This window comes from Syngnathoides biaculeatus, chromosome 16 (assembly GCF_019802595.1).
Source record: "Syngnathoides biaculeatus isolate LvHL_M chromosome 16, ASM1980259v1, whole genome shotgun sequence".
Taxonomy (NCBI): domain Eukaryota; kingdom Metazoa; phylum Chordata; class Actinopteri; order Syngnathiformes; family Syngnathidae; genus Syngnathoides; species Syngnathoides biaculeatus.
Window position 1 is genome coordinate 5,138,245 of NC_084655.1, and position 17,206 is coordinate 5,155,450.

A 17,206-nucleotide genomic window follows, 5' to 3' on the forward strand; every position below is an offset into this window, starting at 1 on the left:
TCCTGATTCATTAGAAAAAATGATGTCTGACATGTTTTTTTGTGAGGATACTTGTTTCCACCCATCCATTTTGTAAATTTTCTATACTGCTTATCCTTGTTGGGGTCACAGGTGATTTGGAGCCAATATAACTTTAGGTAAGCAGCTAGTTTCACCCTGCAGACTCGGTTCTTTCTCTCCAGCTCTACTGAATGCCATTCAATATTGCCTTCAACCATTTCACCCCAACAGGAAATGGTATCACTGTTCTAATTGGGGGAAAAAAAGAAAAATATCTGTTGAGAGGTGTATTTGCAAATGGGCTAATATGCTTAAAGGTCTACTGACATCCCTATATACATTTTAACATAGATATTGTTATGAAAACTACAATACTAATATTATTCACTTCAATGTTTATACCAAAAAAAAATGAGCAGAGAGCATGTCATTCATGCGCAAAGTTGCATAAGTCTTACTCGACATCCCAGTGGCAGCCATATTGCCTGCAACATCATTTGCAGATGTCACACTAGGACAGTCGCCATTGAGAAGACGCTGTGCCACCTGCTATGGGAGACGAACAACAGAGATTTTCGGATTTTTCCAACACCCTTCTCACAAAGAAGCTCTTTATGAAGAAGAGAACATCTTACAATCGAGGGGCACCGGGGCAATATTACCCTATTGTTTCGTGCCATATTTAGATGATAGCTGTAAGCTTCTCTCTCCGGCTAAAATGAAGAGGGGTCAGGAAGGGCGTCCGGCGTAAAACTGTGCCAAACAAATATGCGTTCATCTGAGATGAAATGCTGTGGCAACCCTTAAAGGGACAAGCTGAAAGGAAAAGAAGAAGCAGATGCGGATCACTTCTAACTAACAACAGACCCGCAACAGTATGTATGACAATATGTGGTGTACTCAGGAGGACCCATGCTGGGCAAAGTAACTACTTCAGGGGTTCCCAGACACCGGTGGCCGGTTGGGGAAGAGCTCCTTTCTCCTCCCACATGCGGCCAAACCATCTCCCCGCCTGATCCACCTCCGCGGCGGCGATGAACAACGCCGGCCCCGACGGCAGTGGTGATGAACAACGCTGGCCCGCTCACATTGACACATTTAGCACATTTTCCCGACCAGTCTTTAACCAATTAATCATCAGTATCGAATCCACATGTCCAACACCTCGAAAAAAACAATTAGAGGAGAATGAAATATTTTTCAGTGGAATTCACATAATGCTCGCTTTTTGTAAACAATAAGGGTAAACCTGACTTTAGTCCTTAGTTCATTCGTCATGACAGAATAGGTCTAACCAATTCATAATTACAAATAAGTGCTTTACAACACAAATTATAAAGAAGTGTATTTATTTGTTTATATTAAATGTGGTTTTATGATAGTGTTCATCTTGAATGGCACATTCACTACGTTTTATATCTGGGATTTGGTTTTGATTGTTTTTAGGAAATGGTAATAGTTTTCATATACTGTAATGTTTTGAAATCCTTGACTGAAGGGTTCATTTAGAATGTTGCTCCCTAAAATGAACGGAACTTTGTTAAACTTTGGGATGTGGGAGGAAACCGGAGTGCCTGGAGAAAACCCACGGAGGCACAGGGAGAACATGCAAACTCCACACCCTCGACCTCAGAAACTGTGAGGTCTGTGCATCACCGTGCCGCCTCTTTACTGTTTTTAGTATTTCTTAATTATTTTCTGAGCACGTGATCTAATGTATATCAGTTGGATTGTTTTACTAGTTCATTAACGTGACAACACAATTGTTTCCTCCTAATTTCTGCGCAATTTCTGTTTGTCTCCGGCTCTCACTCCAATTATTGTAAAACTCGGAACACTAACAATAGTTTTCCTTACAGAGCAAGTCAAGGAAAGTTTATTTGTGTGAGGGGAGATTACAAGACCATTTTGGAGGTGAACATGGGTGTGAAGGATTGAAGACAAATGCAGGAAAAACACATGGGTAGATAAAGGAGGAGGAGAGCATAATGGAACAATTCTGGCTATGACACAATGCCAGTACTGCATTGCCAAATTAATTTGTGATCGAATTTAACCCTTCCTATGGGCTTACCACCTATGGGAAGAGCCAAGGATGCTGTGTGGACTGTGAGCTGGCTCTAGGGACATGGAATGTTACCTTTCTGGCAGGGAAGGAGTCTGAGCTGGTGTGCAAGTTCTAGAAATTCCAGCTTGATTAAATCAGGCTAACCTCAACGCATTACCAGTCGTTATGAGAAAGGCTGGACTCTCTTCCACTCTTGAGTTGCCAATGGTGAGATGTACCAAGCAGGTGTGGGGATATCGAAGGCTCCCCCAGTTTTGGTGTGTGCACGTTGGGGTTCAACCCGGTAGATGACGGTAGTCGCATTCCGCTTTTGGGTGGGGGAAACAGGTCCTGTATTTTGTTTGTGCCTATGCATCAAAAAGCACCTCAAAGTACCCACCTTTTTTAGAGTCCTGGGAGGCCGTACGGGAAAGCACCACTGCTGGGGACTCCCTCATTCTTCTGGGGGAATTCTACACTCATGTTGGCAATGACAGGGAGACCTGAAAGGGTGTGATTGGGAAGAACAGCTGTCAAGATCAGAATCTGATCAATGTTCTGTTATTAGACATCTGTGCTTGTCACTGATTATTCATAACAAATACTAATTTCAAACATAAGGGTGTCCATATGTGCACTAGGACACCCTACGCTACAGTTCAATGATAAACTTAGTGGTTATTTCATCATACTTGAGGAAGCATGTCTTGACACTCGAGTCACGAAAGGGACAGAGCTGTCAACTGATCACCACCCGAGAGACCCAAGTGTAGTGTGAGGGTCTTCTGGGAATGGCTAACGAAGGAGATTTTACTTCCACCTCTGACGAACTTCAACTTTGTCTTGCGGGAGGTGAGTGACATTGAGTCTAAGTGGATTAGGTTCCCCCCTCCATTATTGAGGTGGCTGACAGGAGCTGTGCCCATAAGGTGGTCGGTGCCTGTCGTGGTGGCAGTCTCTGTACTTGTTGGGAGAGACCAGCGCTAAGAGATGTCCTCAAATTGAAGAAACGGTCCTATCAGACTGATGTTTTTGGCCTGTGAGATTCCAGTCACCTCATGGGCACTCTCAGTCCAAAGAGAATAATGCTTTGGTGGTCGCTGAGGGAAAAACCCACATGGGAGTTCTGTGAGTCCAAGGAGAATGACCTCTGAATGGCTTCGAGGAACTTCGGGTACACAATCCAGCATTTCAGGAGAGAAGCGTTGCACCGACAACACTGTATTTTGTGGGGACAGGGTGCCGCTGACCTCAACTAGGTACATTGTGAGTTGGTGGGCTGAATCCTCTGAAAACCCAATTTCCACTGAAACATCTTCCTTTGGGGAAGAAGAGCCTGGGTATTCTGAGGTGGGATTCCTCCATTTGGGGTCACTGAGGTGGGTAAAAAGTTCCTTGGTTGTAGGGCCCCAAGGGTGAATGAGAATCGACTGGAGTTCCTAAATGCTCTGGATGTTGTTTGGCTGCTCTAGCTGACGGGCCTCTACAACGTCGCATAGACGCTGTTTTAAAATAGGAGTCCAGAGGAGCTCACACTCCTCATCCTCCCTGGTAAGCTCTATTGAGGGGTTCTGGAGATGAGGGTTCATCTGGAAGTTGTATTTCAGAGTGGGAAAAGTGTGATTTTCATCCTGGGTGTGGAACTGTGGACCAGCTCAACACCCAGAGCAGGGTCCTTGAGGATGCATTTGAGTTCACTCAAGCAGTGTTTTGTGCACTTGGAGAGGTCCTCTTATCGTGCTCCTCCAGGGAAATGGGGGTACGAGGAGAGTCCTGTGGAGGGTGCTTGCTTTGGGAGTATGGAGTACTGTAATCCCTGATAAGGGCTGTTTATTCCTGCTTCCCATTGCAGGCAGTAAATTGAATTTGTTTCTGGACTCCATCAAGGCTGCCCTTTGTCACCGATTTTGTTCATTAGCTTTATGGACAAAATTTCTCGGTGCAGTCCAGGTGTTGAGGGGATCCAGTTTGGTGATCTCAGCATTGTCTCTCTTTTTGCAGATGACTTGGTTCTGATGGTTTAAATCAAGCTGTGGTGGTCAACTCTTGCTGGAGTAGTTCACACCCGAGTGTGAAGAAGCTGGCAGGGAATTTAGCACCTCCTAATCTGAGACCATAGTCCTCAGGGACAATGGGTGGAGTGCTCTCTGCTGGCCGGGGATGAGATACTGCCCTAAGTGGAAGTTCAACTATCTCGGGGTCTTGTTCACATGTGAAGAAAGGAAAGATGAGTGAAAGTGAGAAGTGAGGAAAGATTGACAGACTGATTGATGCAGCATCTACAGTGATGCGAAATCTGTATTGGTCTGTCGTGGTGGAGGAGCTGATCTGAAAAGCAGCGTTCTTGATTTAGCATTAAATCAAAATTAATTGCCAAAACTGACTGTTAAATTATGCTGATATTTCTGTAATCCAACACGTAGTACTATACTCTTAAAATTAAATTAAAGTAAATGCACTGTAATGTAAATTACTATCATCCCTTCTTCTCATTCTATTACTTTTAGCTTGTCCCGTGGATGGGCACCAGTACACATTTCCTCCATTTTTCAGGCATCTGCTCGGCTCCTCGTATTCTGTTGACTAGGTTGGTCAAATCCACAGCCACCTCTCCCAGCTGCTTCCACTCCTCCACAGAAATGTCATTAGCCCAAATGCCTTTCCATTTTTCATCCTCTTTAATGACTTTAAAACTTCCCCCTAATTAGTCATTGACACTTCCTGGTTCACCACATTTGCCCCTTCCACTCTTCCTTCTCTCATTTTCCTCATTCGTTAATTCCTCATTGTATTCTTTCCATCTGTCCAGCACACTGTCACCATTCAACACATTTCCATCTCAGTTGTTCATCACCATAACCTGCTGCACATCCTTCCCATCTCTATCCCTTTGACTGGCGATGACGACGCATCAAAGTGGTATTTTGACACCTTTGTTTCTGATAGATATGCAAAAGCCGAAATCAGGAGGGGGCTAATACTTTTTTACAGCATTGTACTCTCTGGCATGTCACTCTGATCCCCCTGGCTATAGTGAAATTGTCCACTTAAAGCCTACCTCAGCTCCTCCCGAAAACCCCCACAATACTTTTCCTTTCTCAGCTTCCACCACATGGTTCTCTGCTCTTTCTTTATCTTATTAATCTTCCTTCCCACCACCATTGTCATCTTAAATGCCACCATCCTGTGCTTTCAGGCCACACCCTCCCATGCCTTACCTTACATTCAGTCACCTCCTCCAGATTACATTAAAGGATGAATCCACCTGTGTGCTTCTACCTCTGCTCTTGTATCATGATGTTCCTGCCTCTTCTGGGGAAAAAAAAGTGTTTATTGCAAGCATTTATATACTTTTTGCAAAGTTTACCACCATCTGTCCCTCCAAGGTCCTTTCCTGGATGCCTTACTTACCCATTACTTCTTTATCACCCTTCTTTCCTTCACCGACATATCTATTACAATCTACACCAATCACAACTCTCTTTGTCTCTGTGCTGCACAAAACTACTCACCTACAAGACATTCACAGCCAACTCTTCTTTTAAAATAATCCTGAGTCCATTTTTCTTTCCATCTACTCCATGGTAAAATAAGTTAATTACTAGTCCTTTACTTGTAGCCTTATTGCCTTTCCACCTGCTTTCTTGGACACACAATATATCAACCTTTCTGTTCCTTCTCATCATGTCAACCAACTCCTGAGATTTTTCCATCACAATCCCAATATTCAAAGTTTCCACACTCAATTCTAGGCTCAGTGCTTTCCTCTTCTTTTTCTGCCAAAGAACCTACTTTCCACCTCTCCTTTGTCTTCAACCCACATTAGCTGGATTTCCACCAGCACCCTGCAGGTTAATGGTGCTGGGAGTAAACATTTTTTTACCTCGGCCACGATAGATCCAGTATGGGGTTCTTTAGATGAACGCTCATATTTATTTGTTTGAACCAACATATACTACCTGACAAACTCTAAATTTATTCGGGTTTGGGACTGGCATACAGTTTGCACTTGCTGACACGCAATGGTAATTCATAACGAGACAAGCTGAAGGGAAAACAAGAACAAGGTCACTGCAAACCTTGCAGGTTCTCACAGTACTCTCTCGCATAGCCAGTAGACTTGACATATGTGTCCTCCTGTGTGGAATGCTTCTCACACAGGTGTGGCAAATGCATGCAGACTTGAGTAGTTACTTGCACATTTCTTCACAGAATAGCATCTGCTCTTAGTGTATGTCAGTGAAATTGGATGCTCTTTGGTTTTATCCTTCAAACAGTCTCTTTATCTCGCTCTTTTCTATCAGTTTTTAAAAAGAATTTGAGGCATTTTTAGTAACGGTACAGTTACGGTTTAATGGCTCACTTAACCATCCAATAAGATATTTAACAAGTTTGTTTGGGTTTGTCTTATATTTGAAAAAGGTAAATGAAAAAACAAAAGTAACCAGGAAAAATACCGTTTTGTATACTTTCTGAAAAAGGTTTAATACATAATGCCATGTTTCAACGTTCACCCCGTGCCTGCGTGGGGTTTCTCTGGGCACTCTGATTTACCTCCCACATCCTAAAAACATGCAACATTAATTTGACACTTTAACTTGCCCCAAGGTGTGATTTGTGAGTGAGACTGTTCTGCCCTGCGATTGGCTGGGAACCCGTTCAGGATGTACCCTGCCTCCTGCCCAAAGATATACGCTTTACCAGCTGAGCCACTGCCCTCAATGATTATTAAATTATAATTGTTATCCATCCAGCAATCCATTTTGTCTACCCCTTACCCTCACTAGGCCAACGGGCGTGTTGGACCCCATCCCAGTTACCTTTTGTTAAGTAGCAGGATACACCCTGAACTGCCAGCAGATTGTGGGGCACATACAAACAACCATACACACTCACATTCACACCTATGGACAATTTAGAGTATTAAATTCACCTACTGTACTTGTACTGGTTTTTGTGTTAGAGGTGGTAGTCTGAGAACCAGGAAAAAAAAATTGACCGCATGGTAAGAACATGCAAACTCCATACAGGAAGTCACACCAGTACGGTACTATGACAGGAATGTCTGCTTGGAGTGTTGAACTTGTTTAGCAGCATTCTGAGTGATAAGATATAAGAAGAAAAAGCACCACAGTTCAATAGCTGAGCTTATTTAAACATCATCCATCCATTTTCTTAGCCGCTTATCCTCACAAGGTTTGTGGGGAGTGCTGTAGCCAATCCCAGCTGTCAACGGACAGGAAGCGGGGTATACCCTGAACTGGTTTCCAGACCAATCGCAGGGCACATTGAAACAAACAGCCACACTCACAATCACACCTAGGGGCAATTTAGAGTGTCCAATAAATGTTGCATGTTTTTGGGATGTGGGAGGAAACCGAAGAGCCCTGAGAAAACCCACGCAAGCATGGGGAGAACATGCAAACTCCACACAGGCGGGTCTGGAATCGAACCTGGGACCTCAGAACTGTGAGGCCAAGGCTTTCAAGCTGATCCACCGTCCCGCCCATTTAAACGCCAATCAAATGCTATAAATCAAAAAGGGTTTGACTGCACTGGCATTTAATTTGTACATCTTTAAGTCACTATACTTTTCATCTATACTAAAGTCTGACTTTTACCTGAAGTGTCCTTGAGCACGGTGGCGGCTCTTGAGGGGGGCCAGGCAGCCCTATCATTATGCTCCCCCAAGCTCCCCTTGTCAAAATGGGTAAGATGTGACTTTACTAGGCTGCCAATATTTTCAGTCTGCCCCCTCTCCTCCACCCCTTACTATTCCAGTCTGGATCCCCTGCAAAAAACACTTGAACTCAGTCTGGCTTTTGCCTAAAAGAAAAGAAGCTAGAACTAACACTACTTGGACAAGGGACCAACATTTCTTGATCACAAGTGCACTGTGAGAGAATTGTACTGTCAACAACATGACCTTCAAGTATGTTTATTCTGCTCTAGGCTACAACAGAATCAAAAATTGGGTGTCCAGGATGAAAGGCGAAGAACAAGAGCCTGCTCTGAGTGACCGCCGTGACAAGCAAAGGACCGGTCGACCATCTTTAGCAGGAATACTGCTTGGGTTGAGGCACTGACTAGAGGACCTCGTAGCGTCATCACTGATGACATTAGCATTATGTGTAATTATCAGTGGCATAACCCTAACTTCATACACATTTTGCAACCTTTTAAAAAATTTTCATGGAGGATTCAAATCAATTGGCATTGAATTTGCTCCATAAATGAACATTTCTGAGCTGCTTATCCTCACAAGGGATGCGGGCATGCAGGAGCCTACCCTAGCATACCATATCTACAGGCAGGAGACAGGGTACATCCTGAACTGGTTTCCATTCAATCGCAGGGCAAATATAAGCAAACAACCCTAACCCTGACACTCGGGAGGATAGATTTACCCTTCATAAGTTTGCAATAGACTCTGTTCGTTGTGAAAAAAGGATTGCACGGGTGCAGAGGACATTAGCTTCGTAGGTTCCAAATGACAGGTAGGTGTGTATACAGCTACTAAAAAAAAATAATAGTTCGGGGCGGACCACGTAATAAGTCTCTCATAATGTGACAAAAGATCTGCGTACGAAATGTGTCGATGTGCACGTCGGAACGGCGCCAGCGAAGCGACGCCGCCGGACGGCGGCGGCTCTCAAGAACGCTGCCACAATGCAGCACTCAGCCGCGTGAGACGACAACGCAGTAAAGCGCCCTGGCTTGACAGTGTTGTTCATCGCATACTGCGGTGGCTGTGAACAACCCCCTCAAGCAGCACGGCTCGGCTCCATGATTGGCCACCTCGGCGCCGAAAATGAGCCCCACCAGCCGGCTGCGATGAGCCACGATTGCTCATCTCCGCCGCGGAAGTGGATAGGACGGGAGGCTGTTTGGCCGTGATCGCATATCATCTGAATATGCCTCGAAACAATAGTGTAATATTGCCCCGGTAACTTCACATGGTTGTGTGGTGTTTTCCTTTTCGAAGAGCTTCCGTGTCTGAAGGGCCATGTTCGTCTCCAATAGTTGGAGTGCACCGCGTGTTTTCATAGGCGAATGTCCGGACCTAATATGGTGACCACTCTGTTGTCGAATGACCCTTCCGCAACTTTGCGCATGGATGACGCGCTCTCCACTTACATTTATTTTTTCATATAGACATTGACGTGAATAACATAAGTATTTTTCATTACAATATCTATTTTAGAATGTTTTGAGGGATGACGCTTGGCCTTTAACCTACATTGCAAGTTTTTATCATGTGGGAGGAAACCAGAGTGCCTGGAGAAAACCTACGCAGGCACAGAGAGAAAATGCAAACTCTATACATGTGGTTCCAAGATTTAAACCTGTACCCAGAACTGTGAGGTGGACGCTCTAACCATACTGCAAGGAATTCAATCATATCTCTCCGCTTCTGACAGACATCCATTCATTCCAAAAAAGGAAGAGGACAGGCTTAAACAAAGCTTTTCTTTTTAACAATAAGAAGAAACTTTGAAAGAATGTTTTAAACTTCTTTTCCTTCTTTTCCTTTGGGTTGCCACAGTTTGTCATCTTTTTCCACTTGCACCTATTTCCTGCATCTTCCTCTCGAACACCAACTGCCCTCATGTCTTCCCTCACAGCATTCATAAACCTTCCCTTTGGTCTTCCTCTCGCTCGTTTGCCTGGCAGCTCCATCCTCAGCACCCTTCTACCAATATACTCACTCTCTCGCCTCTGGCCATGGTCTCCAAAACATCCAACTTTGGGTGTTGCTCTAATGAGCTCATTTCTAATCCTAACCAACCTGCTCACTCCTAGCGAGAACCTCAACATCTTCATTTCTGCAACGTCCAGCTCTGCTTCCTGTTGTCTCTTCAGTGCCACCATCTCTAATCCGTACATCATGGCTGGCCTCACACCTGTTTTATCAACTTTGCCTCTCATCTTAGCATTGACTCTACTGTTACATAACACACCAGACACCTTCTGCCAGCTATTTCAACCTGCTTGAACCAATTTCTTCACTTTCTTACCACATTCACCATTGCGCTGGATTGTTGAAGTATTTGAAGTCGTCCATCCTCGTTATCTCTTCTCCCTGGACCCTGACTCTTCCACCTCCACCCTTCTCATTCATGCACATTTATTCTGTTTTTCCTCTACTTTCCAGTGCACACCTCCATCTTTCTAATTGTTCCTACACCTACTCCCTGCTGTCACTGCAAATCACAATATCATCTACGAACATGATGGTCCTCCTCTGTCCGCCTATCCATGACCACTACAAACAGGAAGAGGCTCAGAGCTGATCCCTGATGCCGTCCCGCCATCACCTTACATTGTTCTGTCACACCTACAATATACCACACCACTCTTCTGCTGCCCTCACACATGTCTTGTACTATTCTAACGTATTTATCCAGCACACCAGACTTGCGCACACAGTACCACGGTTCCTGTCTTGGTACTCTGTCATAGGCTTTCTCTAGGTCTACAAAACACAATGCAGCTCCTTCTGACCTTCTCTGTACTATTCCACAGGCATCCTCAAGGCAAATAATGCATTTGTGGTATTCTTTGTAGGCATGAAACCATATTGTTGCTCGCAGGAACTTAGTTCTGTCCTGACTCTTGCCTCCACTACTCTTTCCCATAACTTCATTATTTGGCTCATCAACTTTATTCCTTTATAGTTCCCACAGCTTTGCACATTGCCTTTGTTCTTAAAAATGGGAACTACCACACTTTTGCTCCCTCCTTCAAGCATCTTCTCACCTGCTAGTATTCTGTTGAACAACTTGATCAAAAATTCCACAACAACCCCTCTGAATTGCTTCCATAACACCACAAGGTTGTCATCAGGACCAAATGCCTTTCCATTTTTCATTCTCTTTAGTGCTTTTCTAACTTCCCTCATTGCCAATTTCCAGTCCATTACACTTTCCTCTTCAACTCTTCCTTCGCTCTCATTTTATTCATTCATCAACTTCTCAAAGTATTCTTTCCATCTTTTTAGCACACTAATGCCTCCAGTCAACACATTTCCATATCCTTAATCACCCTTACCTGCTGCACATCCTTCCCATCTCTATCCCTCTCAAAGCATAGAGATCCTTTTGTCCTTTTTTAGTGTCCAACCTGGTGTACATGTCATCATATCCCCCTATCCTGTCACAAGACAGTATGGACCAATGAAGCAAAATAAATAAATAAACAGCTAAATAAATAAATATAACAGCAGCATACATTAGTACAGTACTGTAGAGGGAAGCCGTATTGATAGGGTATAGTACGGCATCCCCAGGAAGAGAGAAGGTCCTATGAAGCAAAACAAAAAACACCATTTACTCCTACTTCGCAGTTTTTCTTTTTTTGTGGGTGGGTCTGGTACCAATGAACCTAAAAACTAGGAATTACTGTAGTACCAAGGCCAATGTGTTTCCAAACCCAGGAACTGCAATAATACATACATTTGATTAATGTGGTTGATTTTAATCTATTTTGTGCATGTTTCAGCAAAAAAATGAAAAAAATTAATTGTGAAAAGTCATTAACAATATTTGCAGGCTTAATGGATTAGCTCAATCATAGCTTTCTAAATTTTGTACATACATTGTGCATGTGACAATAATCAAGGCATGTGACTGGATTAAAATGTGATGAGGTGGTGGCAACATTACTACGTGAATGAATGAACACAGGTCCAGTCTTTTTTTGGGCTTCCACATTCCCTTTAGAGGTGGGACCTCTGCAGCTTTAAGGTGTGTTTGGCTCTCAATGAAGTTAATTGCCTGGAGGAGGCAGGTCAAGAGTTGGTATGACAACTATGGCAAATTGTTACTAAGGGTGTTGGCATACACCCCAAGTCAGAGGTGACTCTGAATGTTATGTAGCATTCCATGGCTCATCAGCGATGTCAGGCGCACTGCAAAAAGTGCAGTGAGTGAATATCATTAATGCCTTAGTGTAGCCTTTTAACGTTAATTTCTACTCAGAGCACATGTAATCTATCACGTTCTGTATTTTCACTGTAAAGGAAATTGGTGTTTTTACAAAAGACAAGAATTTCTTCCTGAAGAAACAAAATGTGTTTTCAATTAAAAAAAAAAAACAATTTTGCAATGTCTGACAGGGGGTCATGGGACTGTCAAATAAAATAAATTTACAACAACCAAGAAAATCAACATTACCGTGGTTCTTAAAATGGATTTTTATGGTCTTGGTACTATCCCAACTTGTCTTGGTCTTGACTCGCACTATTCTTAGTCTTATCTTGGGCTTGTGCAACTCTTGGACTTGGATAGTGTAGTCTTGAGCACGGCACTACGAATGATATTAAGAACAAGAAAAACATGAAACATATCAAGTTTTTTTGGGGCCTGAATATACCTTTAAAAATACATTTAAATGGTGATCAGTGATCTTATTTGTGTCCATTTTGTAACCACCTGTGAGGTGAATGAGCCCGGACCGTTGGGTATTACTTTTATGAATGGACAGATGTTTACATTGTGTGTGTGTGTGCACGCACGCGCCCGTGTCCAAATGGCTAAACATATTTACATAATGGTTGTACGTGGTTGAACAAGAAAACTTCAGATGTTACTAGTTCATAAGTTTGGGTGAATGGACTGACTGAAGTGCGATGAGTCAAGCAAATGTGATGGGACCACTGTGTTACTTTATAATTTGCTGGTACGGATATGTGAGTCAGGTTTTTTTTACATGCCATTCCAGTTACTGCACTACCTGAAACCCTGAAAGCATTTGTGCTTTAAAAAAAAGGATGTGGGGGAGGAGACACACCTTATGTAGGTATGTCAAGTGATAAGTGTGTAGAAGCATGGACGACTGTGAATTAAAAAAAAGTATATTCCTGAATATTCTAACGACGAAAATACTCTAGCAATCACCAAAGTAAATTGTATGAATTATACTGTGCATGTGGGGTTGATGTGTCAGTTGCAAGTGAGAGACTGTTGTACGTAACACTGCCCAGGGGGGGGCAGTACATGTTCTGTTACATGTCTCGCTACCCTGGTAAAACTGAAAGCCAAAAATTGTGTACTCACAGTAGTCAAATATTGTACTCATTTAAGACTACCGTTCATTGAGAATATGCCAAATAAAAGTAAAAAGTAGTCCTCCCTATAAATACTAAAGCTTGAAAAAAGTACTCAAAACAAAACTTGTATTTATTATTTTTTAAATCAGGTTGAACATAAAATAAATAACATGCAAACTCTGATATTGCCGAATAACATCACTTCTTCGTAACATATAATAATTGGAGGAAAGGTCTTTCATAGCGAGAGACGTATGGCGTATCTTAATCAAGTCCAATCAGTATAATTAAACACAGCTGGACTTCAAAGAAGGTGTAGAGGCGTCTAAAGGATGATCAGAAGAAATGGAGAGCACCAGAGATGACATGAGTGTCACAGCAAAGGGTCTGAGCACTTATGCCTGTGAGATATTTCAGTTGTACTTTTTGAATAAATCTGCAAATATTTAAATACTTCATTACACCCCCCACCCCATCAATATGAGATGCTATGAGTACATTGATAATGAAAAAAATGAACTTAATCTGGCAATCTTCAATTAATCTTAGCAAATGGGTGTAGTATAATAAAGTGGGTCTGAATACTTTCCATACACACTGTATGGCACACGGCTGGTCACTTCATGTCCACTACAGTGTTACTCAGTATTGTAAGAGATGTAGCCATTTAACATGTTGACAAAGCAGCATTTACAGAGAGGCTGAAGACTAGAAAAGCAACACAAATCTTGAATAAAAACAAGATTCTTTGATCTACTTATTTTGCTGTTATGTATTAATGTTGTAACTGAATTGTGGAAACTACAGAGGAATAAAGATAATGAGCCACACAATGACGTTATGGGAAAGAGTAGTGGAGGCTAGACTCAGGTCAGAAGTAAGTATATGCGAGCAACAGTATGGTTTCATGCCGAGAAAGAGTACCACAGATCCATTATTTTCCTTGAGGATGCTCGTGGAAAAGTACAGAGAAGCTCAGAAATAGCTACATTGTGTCTTTGTAGACTAAGAGAAAGCCTATGACAGAAAACCAAGAGAGGACCTGTTATGCTGCATGCGCAAGTCCGGTGTGGCGGAGAAATATGTTAGAATAGTACAGGACATGTATGAGAGCACCAGAACAGCGGTGGGGCGTGCGTGGTGTGGGTCAGAAGAATTTAAGGTGGAGGTGTGACTGCATCAGGGATCCGCGCTGAGCCCCTTCCTGTTTGACAGATGAGGTTAGACTGGATTCCCCTTGGACCATGATGTTTGCAGATGATATTTTAATCTGCAGTGAAAGCAGGGAGCAAGCGGAGGAACAATTAGAAAGATGGAGGCATGCACTGGAAAGGAGAGGAATGAGGATTAGCCGAAGTAAAACAGAGTATATGTGCATGAATAAGAGGGGCGGTGGGGGAAGAGTGAAGCTGCAGGGAGAAGAAATAGCGAGGGTGGATGACTTCAAATACTTAGGGTCAACAATCCAGAGCAATGGAGAGTGTGGTAAGGAAGTGAAGAAACAGGTCCAAGCGGGGTGGAACAGTTGGCGGAAGGTGTCTGGTATTCTATGTGACAGGAGAGTCTCTCCTTGGATGAAGGGCAAAGTCTATATAACAGTGGTGTGGCCAGCCATGATGTACGGATTAGAGACAGTGGCTCTGAAGGAACAACAGGAAGCAGAACTTGAGGTATCCGAAATGAAGATGTTGGGGTTCTTGCTCAGAGTGAGCAGGTTGGATAGGATAAGAAATTAGGTCATTAGAGGGACAGCCAAAGTTGGATTTTTTGGAGATAAGGTTAGAGAGAGCAGACTTCAATGGTTTGGACATGTTCAGAGGCGAGAGAGTGAGTATGTTGGTAGAAGGGTGCTGAGGATTGAGCTGCCAGGCAAAAGAGCGCGAGGAAGACCAAAGAGAAGGTTTATGGATGTGGTGAGAGAAGACATGAGGGCAGTTGGGGTTAGAGAGGAAGATGCACAAGATAGGCTTGGATGGAAAAAGATGACATGCTGTAGTGACCCCTAATGGGACAAGCCGAAAGAAAAAGAAGAAGTATTAATGTTGCAATACTTGCATTTTTTCTTAACCAACTGTAAATTTTATTGGCAGTATCTTGTCTGTTACGGCAATGTAATCTGTTCATCTGTGCCAAAATGTTTGCTTATTTAAGTGCATTTTTTTTGTGAACAGAGCCCAAGTGTTTTTTTTTTCAATTGTCTAATATATTTTATGTATTATTCTGTATTGGAGTGCCAATGTTCCATACATTCTCAGAGTTAATTGTTCATTAAAAGGGTATACTTTAATTTTTTTACTCAAGTATCTCTGTAATAGAGGCATAAAAAAACAACAATCTGATACAGATACAAATCAGTGATACTGTTGTTTGAAGTGATAGTTTTTGGAAAAATACATCGACAAAAAATTGTAAAAAAAATTAAACGAATATATTTAGAGAGAGAGAGAGAGAGAGAGAGAGAGAGAGAGCTATGGATAATAGTAAAATATTGTCGAGTCAAGAAAATAAGAGAAACAATGAGTAAAAATCTGTAATATAGTGAAGTGAAGAACACTGATATTGCGTAGGATTACTGCATCTGTATTCCGTGATGATACTTTGCATGGACTCATTGTTTCAAGACATGTATCATGGGACTCATATAGTTCAAGTGTAAAATGGTCCATGCACATATTAATATTGTTTTACCTACAGATTATCAATTCAGGTAACCTTCAAGCTCAGGTCAAATATTAAATGACAACAACAACAACAAAAATGCATGGATTAGCTTCAAAGCAGTCAGCAGGATCCTACTGAATTAAGATTTATGCAGGTTTATGGGATATTAAATGCAGCACAACTGAACCCTCAGTCAACAACACCTTGTCAGCTGTGTGTGTGTGTGTGTGTGTGTGTGTGTTTTCACACTGAGCATCCTGTTACGGGCTACAATTTCCATTTCATTGATTCCAAGGGGAATGAGCAGTGACACTTTCACGTAGTCAGCGTTGAAGTGCAGGAGAAGAGATGCTGCATGTCTCAGCTGCGTGTTTACCGTAAAACTTTGGCCCAGAGCAGCACATTAGGATCACATTGTGTTACTACAATAATGTCTTTTCATATGCAGGGCTAAAGAATACAAGCATTTCCGTGGGCTGTCGATTATATTGCAGATATGAAAGCTGGTGCAATGTCAGACAAATGTTCATTTCACCATGACAGAAGTAATGCAGTTGGATCCGTTTGAGGGACAGCGCTCAAAGCCATGATTAATGAGGTACTTGTTTTATAATGACTGAAAATGTGCTGGTATAGACTGTATGGTGCATGTGTTTTTACATTTATTTGTCGTTGTGTCATGATTGGTTTGATTGGAGCATTAAAAATTGATTCACTTAATGGGCAAAACACCTATGAGATTGTGTGCGTGTTTATTTTTGCTTGTTCTTGTGGTCATATATATGATTATTTTCCAAACTGTGTAATAAAAATAATATTATCACTAATAATAATGAGGAGAAGAAGAAATTACAATTTATAAACCCAGACAAACAAAAAAAACTGCATCTAAGTGTATGGATATATCAGACAATTCATCTGAACATAAGAGTAGTACAAAAACTGTGAGAGCAGTTTGTGCTTGTGTTTTGTCCGTGGGAATAGAGACAGTCAGCTAAATGTACTGTACGGAGGTGCTGAGTGGACACTCAGGGCCGGAACACTGAAGGGTAATGTTTGAACCCTGCTGAATGCCCATGTTTGGGAGCTCGAATCCAGAGTGACCTACGTTTCATAGACAACTGCCAACAATAGTTGACCTCATGACTCTCCTCTCCCAAACATTTCAATAGCTCTTGAGTTGAATCGCTACAGTACAGACAATGACCTGGGAATGCTTCCAATCAGGATGCAAAGCACCATTTAGAGTAGGTCATGTCCAGTGCTGGTTTGAATAAATGTCAAAAAGTTTGATAAATGTTGTGGGCTAGTGTACCATGGAAACCAGAATCAGTATCTATCCAGGAAATATGTTTTTGTCAGAGTGGATTATTAATTGTCCTTGCAGGGTTCATTCTTTGCTGTGATTGGCTGGTGACCCGTTCAAGGTGTACCCCATCTCTCAACCA